Source organism: Triturus cristatus, chromosome 12, assembly GCF_964204655.1.
Source record: "Triturus cristatus chromosome 12, aTriCri1.1, whole genome shotgun sequence".
Taxonomy (NCBI): Eukaryota; Metazoa; Chordata; class Amphibia; order Caudata; family Salamandridae; genus Triturus; species Triturus cristatus.
Genome location: NC_140595.1, coordinates 192,882,566 through 192,892,141, shown reverse-complemented (window position 1 = coordinate 192,892,141; position 9,576 = coordinate 192,882,566).

The window sequence follows — 9,576 nt, the reverse complement described above, 5'->3', positions numbered from 1 at the left end:
TCTTACTTTTTATTTACAAGTTGACAATACATCTTTCTCATATAGTTTGCAAGGCTTTTAGATCCACGAATAAGACGAGCCATTGTTGAAAGATGGCGCCAGCGTTTACACACGTGCGCTTCAAGGTTGGGCCGTACATGTGGACTAATGCGCATGCGCTATGTACACATGCTGACAAGTCTAGTGCAGGCTTCTCTCTGCTTGTGGAGTTGGCGAGATCCCTGGTAGAGCCGCTGGTGAGTGGGGAGGTCTGTGAGATGGTAGTATGCACGCTAACATTTAGGACATCACGCGAATTGATCGGTAATGGATATCGAGTCAATTCCACTTGAATTTAATGAGCGGTGCAGTCAATTCCACTTGAATTTAATGAGCGGGTGTTAAAGCTCACCTTTACCTAAGCAGGGCGGACCGTACCGGAGGAGACCTGGAATTAGAAGAGAAATGTTTTACCAGTCTGTTTAAAAGCATTTACTTCACCCTAATTCTAGTGGGAGAGGGTTCCAAAGCCGCAGAAGGAGTTGCTACCGATATCGTAGTTGCCACGTCTTTTGTATGCATTCTGTGTAACGTTTCTGTGTTTGAGTTTATTTTTATTTATTTATTTTATTCAATGCATTTTTATAAAGCGCGGACTTTACCCGAAGGTGTCAGAGCGCTGTACAATAGAACCAGCTCCCTCGGGGTCGCGTCCACATCCTTCCCCGTGCTTGAATGTGTAACGTAGCCGGCACTCGTGCGGGGTGCTCCAAATCTCCCCGTGCCTGAATGTGTAATGTAAATACGGGGTGATGTAAAGCGCTCCAATAACTTCCGGGCGAGTTCGCGCCATATAAATATATAAATCTGCCAGCTGGTGCTTTTGTTCTACTGCTGCCTACATCGGGAGAATAAAGGGGGTTAAGAGTGCTGGTTAAGTGTTGTGTTGAAGATTTGTGGTGGGGGTTATGAGCAATGCCAATAGCTCTAACTTTAACAGTGCCGAGACCATTGCATTGTAAATGCTTGTTAGCAGTATCACCAATCCAGTTCACCCTGCGGACCATGATGATCTCATTATATAGCAAAGAGTGCAACAAACCCAGGTTTCCAGAGAGCCAATGAATAACTTTATTTTTAATTTCACTATATCCACTGCTCCGATTTTAAGACATGGAACATTTATCAAGACACAGACATAGGGTTTAGAGGCTAGGGGCAACTGTAAGGTTGTCTTGGGATAGCAAGTTTGGAGGACAAGTCTGTTTAGGGGAGATCCTAGCTGAATTTGCTGACCCTCCTCCCCGTATGTGCTCTGCTCCTCCCCAGATGTGATCCTGATCCTCAAATGATTGAAGGGCGTAAGCCCTTACAATAGTACTCCGACTAGAAGATATATTAGCAGTGTGGGCATCCCCACTTGAGATTTGAGAATGGGGCATTACATGATTGTTCTTAACCGTTATTACATCAACTGGGGCTATTGGGAATCTGCTGGCTAAGGAAAGGAGAGGCCCAGACGATGATTCATTAGAGTTATGCAGCACCTCAACAATAACACTCACTGGCAGAGCTACCCTTTGCAATAGCCTGCAGTCAAGCGTTTCCAGCACTTTAACTATTGAGGACAACCCCCCCTTCCATCTTATTTAGTGTGTCCTTAAATAATTTAATCACATGAACCAGCCCACTTTCAACTTTCCCCATTTTTGCTCCAATCTAGACTGACAAGTATTTAAAGGAGCCATGGTATCAGAGACTAATTGAACAACATCAGTGGAAAGGCAACAAGGACCCTCTTTAGCTGCAACACCATTCCTGGGCAACTGGCTTCTTTGTCTTTCTCCCTGGGCGCTTTGCCCCCTCGGACGGGTTGGAAAACTCTTGTTTTGCGGACTTGGGTTTCACTGAACCCATAGAAGCAGCCATCAAAACCATGTCTGTATGGGGTGGATCCGGTGAGTCCATTCCTACTGCACATGGTGAAGCTCGAGACATAGCGCCATCCTCTGCTGTGAGAAGCACCTGCGTTGGCTGGCACAATAATGAGGATTTTCCACAATCGCCTGGTGCTGAGATATTCGAGACAAAAGTGGCCAATTGGTCTTCTACCTGGATAATTTCTTCCAACAGCGCCCCAACAGCATTGTTGAGAAACTGCAGAATAGTATTCTGGTTCCTTGGTCTTGTGTCCACTGTATAGGCCACTTATCCCTTTCGATTTCCCATCTTTCCACACAGCCTCAAAGCAGAAGGATAAGTTCCTACACCAGAGCCCTCAGGACGTGGCTTAAATGTCACCCACCAGCTCAATATCCCTGAGAAGCTAAGTCAGTACTTACATCCAGCACAGGAATTAAAGGGATGGCCTAGCCAGCCTCATCCTGCCACAACAGGTGCAGACGGGCCTGCCCGTGGTACGGGCTTTGCCCAGGCATAGCCCAGGCACATCCCGCGCTGCGGGAGATGGCCCAGCGCTTTTGAAGTGTGAGTCTGTTGAGGGCCCACCTCTCATGGTAGCAGCGAGGTTGTTCTGGGACTTCTAGTCCCTTGAATCATGGCGTCTATATGTATATGTTGGTCTCATTTGTTTTAGTTCAGTAAAAAAACAAAAAGATCCTGGTCTTTCTGTAAAGTTTTCTCATCCTTTCACTGCTTAGACCACTGTTTTCTGGTTCACTTAAGGTCACAGGACTAATATTAGGTTTAGGTATTGTTCTAGCTGTCTGACCAGATTTTCGCGCACAAGAATGAACTCGTCCCATTCGATAATCACATTTGTCTCGTTTAAATTATTTTGTTTTGATTGCCTCTCGATATTTTGAAAGAAGTACTTTGAGTATTTTACAATTGTTTTATGATGCCCACCGCAAATATCAGATCACAGATTAGTGCTTAAATTTCATAAATTTCAATTTAAAGTTGTTTCATCATGTCTTCAGCTTGTTCTATAAATCGTTTAATCAGACTACGAGAGGCCTCTTTTATACTATGCATTCATTTTCGGCTTGTAGTTTCATTATTGTCTTAGCTGGGAAGATGTTGATGTGTAATCCACAAGGTATTCTATCTTCCTCTAAATACTAAGTGGTTGCATTGCACCATTTCGAGGATTCTTTCTTCATTAGTTTTTGCATTTGTGAAATAATTCTCCCAAACCTTCTGGCTGAATTTTCTCTCTCTTTTGGTTGGATGAATCAGAGATATCACTAAAGATGTTTGTAGTAGGATCTCCTTTTTACTGGTAAATTTGGTCATGATGACCAGATTAGGTTAACAAATGTGTGCTGTGTCTACCCTAAGCTTATTTAACACTCAGCATATTAACAAAAGAGGTAATTATAGAGCTTATTTCTAGTGCAAAGTGCACTCTAAGGTGATAATTAGCCTGCTATTACTAAACATTGTTTTTAAAATGAGTAAATGTAAGAGGCACCTAAAGTAAATAATTCACAATGCAGTTTCTCATTTTTCAAAGTAAATTTGTTGTAAGGATTAAATATTTATGTACAACCCACTATAGTTAATTTAGACTTGTACAGTTAATTTAATAGAGCACACAACGTTTTATATTGAGTGCAAATTCTTTTTATCACTTTAATAGAACAAGTAATGTTTTCTATTCAGTTTCTTTCAGATTACAATATAATTTACACAAGTAATACATTTTTTAGAACATTCAAAGTATTTATACGTACAGTGGATACTATAATAGTTGTTACAAGCCACAATACAGCCAACACGTCTTTCACAATGCCTGACGCTTTTTCAAGGCTGTAAAAGAAAAAAACATAATCATTTATCACACTATAAAATGGTAAATAAATCTATCAAAAGAACTAAACCCATTATAGTTTATTAGTCCAGTAATTCCCCAAGGTTATATAGTACCCATCGTGTTCTATCATGTTTCTTATAGTTTTGCAATTATCTGAAAAAAATTACAAAACTGGAAGAGTTCAAAAAGGAACATGATGAATCTAGATTTAACACTCTAGTATCCTTTTTTTAAAATTAACCCCTTCGCTGCCAGGCCTTTTCCCCTCCTGTGCCACGCCCTTTTTTGGCTATTTGGAGTAGTGCGCGCTGAGGCCCCTGTAACTTTTTGACCACATAAGGTATCCACACCAAATTTGCGTCCTTTTCTTCCAACATCATGGGGATTCTGAAGTTACTCAGGGTTTGTGGATTCCCCTGGAGGGGTCACAGAAATGAGCCAAAATACAGCAAAATTTAGGTTTTTTGGGGGAATAATGGGAAAAACGGGCTGCAAATGAAAGCTTCTGGGTTTTTCCCTGCAAGTGTTATCAAAAAAGGGTTTGTGGGGCTGAAATCACAATTTTCCCAGCTTTTATGGGATACCAGACTTTTGTCAGAAACCCAACATTGTTTACACAGTTTTGGCATTTTTCTGGGACATAGCCTATTTTTGCTATTTTTTGTGCTTTCGACCTCCTTCCAGTTAATGGTAGAAATGGGTACAAAAGCAATAATGGATCCTGGAAAGCTATACATTGTTGAGAAGTAGATACAATTCTGAATTCAGCAAGGGGTCATTTGTGTAGATCCATCAAGGTTTTTTTATAGAAATAAACAGTTAAATATTGGATAAATTGAAAATTTGTTGAATAAAAAAGCCTTTTGTTTCAACGTTTTCACCTGTAACTTCTTATAATTATGACAGCTCTTTGAAAGCAATATACCGTTACATCCGCTGGACATTACTGGTTGTGGGGATATATAGGACTTGTAGGTTCACCAAGAACCCGACGAACCCAGAGCCAAAAACTGAGCAGCAACTTGCAATGGTTTTTTATTATGTACCAGGTATATAGTATTTATTCTGTAAAAATGTGTACATGGAAAAATCGGTATGAAAGACACCTATGTATTTCTGAAATGGGAACAAAATACAGAGTTTAGAAACAGTAGATATTTGCACATTTCCGAAATTGGGAATACTCATACTAGCATGAGAATTATCAGTCATTTTTTAGAATGACTTCTTTTTTACACAATGTCTTTCATTTGGAAGGCAGAAATGCATCGAAAGTCAATAGGTAATAACAGTTCCTTTACAAATCTGAATTACCCTAAGTCTCCCGATAAAAACAGTACCTCACTTGTAGCGGTAGGCATAGTGCCCACGACAGGAAATGGCTCAAAACCCAACGTGAACACACCACATTTTCACAATGCAAAATTACCCTTTTTTAGCAAAGTGCCTAGCTGCAGTTTTTTAACCCTAGCTCTGCCGGCACCTACGGAAACCTAGCAAACCTATACATTTTTGAAAACTAGACACCCAGGGGAATCCAGGATGGGGTGACTTGACTGCCTCCCACCAGGTTCTGTTACCCAGAATCCCTTGCAAACCTAAAAAATTGCCAAAAAAACACTTTTTCCCCACATTTATCTGGTGGAAAGTTCTGGAATCTGCATGGATCCACAAATTTCCACCCACCCCGCGTTCCCCAAAGTCTTCCGTGAAAAATGGTACCTCACTTGTGTGGGTCAGCCTAGTGCCCGCGACAGGAAACGGCGCAAAACGTAACATGGACACACCTCAATTTTGTAGCGAAAAATGACCCTTTTTTAGCAAAGTGCCTAGCTGTAGTTCTTTAACCCTAGCTCTGCCGGCACCTAGGGAAACCTAACAAACCTATACATTTTTGAAAACTAGACACCCAGGGGAATCCAGGATGGGGTGACTTGACTGCCTCCCACCAGGTTCTGTTACCCAGAATCCCTTGCAAACCTAAAAAATTGCCCAAAAACACTTTTTCCCCACATTTATCTGGTGGAAAGTTCTGGAATCTGCGTGGATCCACAAATTTCCACCCACCCCGCGTTCCCCAAAGTCTTCCGTGAAAAATGGTACCTCACTTGTGTGGGTCAGCCTAGTGCCCGCGACAGGAAACGGCGCAAAATGTAACGTGGACACACCTCAATTTCACAGCGAAAAATGACCCTTTTTTGGCAAAGTGCTTAGCTGTAGTTTTTGAACCATAGCTCTGCCGGCACCTAGGGAAACATAGCAAACCTATACATTTTTGAAAACTAGACACCCAGGGAAATCCAGGATGGGGTGACTTGACTGCCTCCCACCAGGTTCTGTTACCCAGAATCCCTTGCAAACCTAACAAATTGCCCAAAAAAACAAATTTTCCACACAGTTCTCTGGTGGAAAGTTCTGGAATCTGTGTGGATCCACAAATTTCCACACACCCCGCATTCCCCAAAGTCTTCCGAGAAAAATGGTACCTCACTTGTGTGGGTCGGCCTAGTGCCCGCGACAGGAAACAGCGCAAAACGCAACGTGGACACACCTCAATTTCGCTGTGAAAAATGACCCTTTTTTGGCAAAGTGCCTAGCTGTAGTTTTTGAACCATAGCTCTGCCGGCACCTAGGGAAACCTAGCACGCCTATACATTTTTGAAAACTAGACACCCAGGGGAATCTAAGATGGGGTGACTTGACTACCTCCCACCAGGTTCTGTTACCCAGAATCCCTTGCAAACCTAAAAAATTGCCAAAAAATACACATTTTCCCCACATTTCTGTGGTGGAAAGTTCTGGAATCTGCATGGATCCACAAATTTCAACCCACCCCATGTTCCCCAAAGTCTTCCGAGAAAAATGGTACCTCACTTTTGTGGGTCGGCCTAGTGCACGCGACAGGTAACGGCACAAAATGCATCGTGGACACACCTCAATAGCAGTGACAAATGAAATTTTTTTGGCAAAGTGCCTAGCTGTAGTTTTTGAACCCTAGCTCTGCCGGCACCTAGGGAAACCTACTAAACCCACACATTTCTGAAAACTAGACACCCGGGGGATTTCAGGGAGGTATGGTTTGCGTGGATCCCCCAACGTTTCCTTACCCAGAATGCCCTGCAAACCTCAAATGTAGCTGAAAAAAATCACCTTTTTCACACATTTTTGTGTGGGAAAGTTGTGGCATCACCGGGCTGACACAAATTTCCTACCACCCAGCGTTCCCCCGGGCCTCCCACACGAGTGAGGCACCATTTTTATCGGGAGACCCGGGGGAACGCTGGGTGGTAGGAAATTTGTGTCAGCCTGGTGATGCCACAACTTTCCCACACAAAAATTTGTGAAAAAGGTGATGTCTTCAGCTAAATTTGAGGTTTGTAGGGCATTCTGGGTAAGGAAACGTTGGGGGATTCACGCAAGCCATACCTCCCTGGAATCGCCCGGACGTCTAGTTTTCAGAAATGTGTGGGTTTGGTAGGTTTCCCTAGATACCTGCCAAGCCCGGGGCCAAAAACTCATGGGACCCCCTTTGCAAAACCAGGTTGTTTTGTGATAGGTAATTTTGATGTCTCCTCAATTGGTTTTGGGCCCTTGCCTGACGTGGGCCCTAGGCCTACCCACGCAAGTGAGGTACCATTTTTCTCGGAAGACTTTGGGGAACGCGGGGTGGGTGGAATTTTGTGGACCCACGCAGATTCCAGAACTTTCCACAACAGAAATGTAAGGAAAATTTGTTATTTTGGACACATTTTTAGGTTTGCAATGGATTCTGGGTAACAGAACCTGGTGAGAGCCAGTCAAGTCACCCCATCCTGGAATCCCCTCGGTGTCTAGTTTTAAAAAATGTACAGGTTTGCCTACGTGCCAACGGCGCTAGGGCTCAAAATCCACAGGTATGCACATTGCTAATAAAAAGCCGGAGCCCAGTGGGCTTCCTGCCGCCCTGGGGGGAATCGGGGAAGGGGGTTTCATCCCGATATGCCCCTAAAGGGGCAGAAAGACTGTGGATATTTTTTGTGGGGGTGGGGGCATTGGTATGACCATATTCGGGACCACTTCTTGGGGCAGCCCCGAGCAACAAACACTGTCTTTTCACAGAACATGCACCAATCCATACTTGTCTTCCATGCTCCCAGTGTGGACGGAGCTGCAGCTCCCCAGGCCTGAGCGATGTTCCTTTTTGCCACCATAAACCCTAAAGTGACCCATTCAGTTTGGTGTGTGTTTAGATCAGTTGGCTCCCAGATGTTCAATAAACACCTACGTGCTTCCGGGAGAAGAGGTACCGTCAGGACCGGCTTTACCACTTCATGTACCTCTCTCCAGTAGGACTGAATGTGTACGCATTCCCAGATGATGTGTAAGAAGGTGCCTATGTGTTAACAGTGTCTACGACAGTCTCCCGTGGTTGTCCTTCCCATCCTCACTAGTCTAGGTCCCGTCATATATATCCTATGGAGGATTTTAAGTTGCACCAGTCGCAGTTGTACTGGAATCGCCACCACCCTGGAACATGACACGGCATCTTGCCAGTCCTCATCGTCCAATTCAATACCATCTGCCACCCATTTTTGTCGTAATAGTGCTAAAGGGTCTTCCATACTGTAGATTAGTTTATTATAAATCAGCAAAATAGTCTTTTCCGGAAGGTGGCCATCCAATAACCTACTTTCCAATGGGGAGGACTCAGGGGGGGGAGGAGCCCTTGGGAAAGATGGAACGTAAGGCATGGCGCACCTGCGTATAACGAAAATACTCTGAGTCGGCCAGTTCGTACTGACCCTGGAGGGCAGTGAACTGATTTTATGTCATTCTTCTCCCATAGATCTTGGATGCGAGAGATGCCAATCATATCCCACTTATCAAATCCCTTAGTTGTCCATAGATTGCCTAGTTGTGCGTAATCCCACAAGGGGGTGCCAGCGTCAATTTACACTCCCATCCCAGGGACCTGTTGACAGCGTGCCAAACAGTTACCGAGTGTCTGGTAGGGCCTGTTAATGGAGGCCGAGCAGGTTTGGAATATAATAATCTATTATAGTTCCCTCCCGGGAGAAGCCATCTCTCCATACGATAGCCTGGGTCGTCAGGGGTCCTGTAAGTGCAGTGATTGATGGTGGCCATATGGGCCGCCCAATAATATTTTTGAATGTCACGGAGAGCGATGCCACCATCATACCATTTCAGGGTGAGTTTCTTAAGAGCTATACGTGGTGTTCCATTCCATAACATCTCTCTCTGAAGGTGCTCGATTTCTCTGAAGTAGGCGAGAGGGACAATATCAAACGAATTTTGCAGGGCGTAGAGAAAACGGGGGAGGGACATCATTTTGAATAGGGCGGCCCTGCCCAGGAGGGATAGAGGGAGAGTCCTCCAGCTGGCTATATCACGCTTTAGGCGCTGAAGGGGGGGAAGGAGTTTGTGATTATAGCGGAGTGTGGGGTCTAGGGAGATGAATATTCCTAAATATTTAAATCCTGTGGTGCTGACTTGGATTGGACAGTTGCGGGGTAGGGCTGGTGTTCCCCCGTAAAGGGGGTATAGGTGGGACTTAGCCCAATTGATCATAAACCCTGAATACCTCCCAAACACCGCCAATATGTCAAGTAGCACAATTAAAGATTTCTTGGGGTTGGTCAGATAGAGCAGTACGTCATCGGCATAAAGCGATATGCGATCCTCCCATCCTGGAGACCATCGAAATCCACGGATTACCGGGTCTCGTCGGATCCAGGCCGCCAATGGTTCCAGTGCCAATGCGAATGGGAGGGGGGAGAGCAAGCACCCCTGACGGGTACCCCTGCTCAGAGCAAATCTAT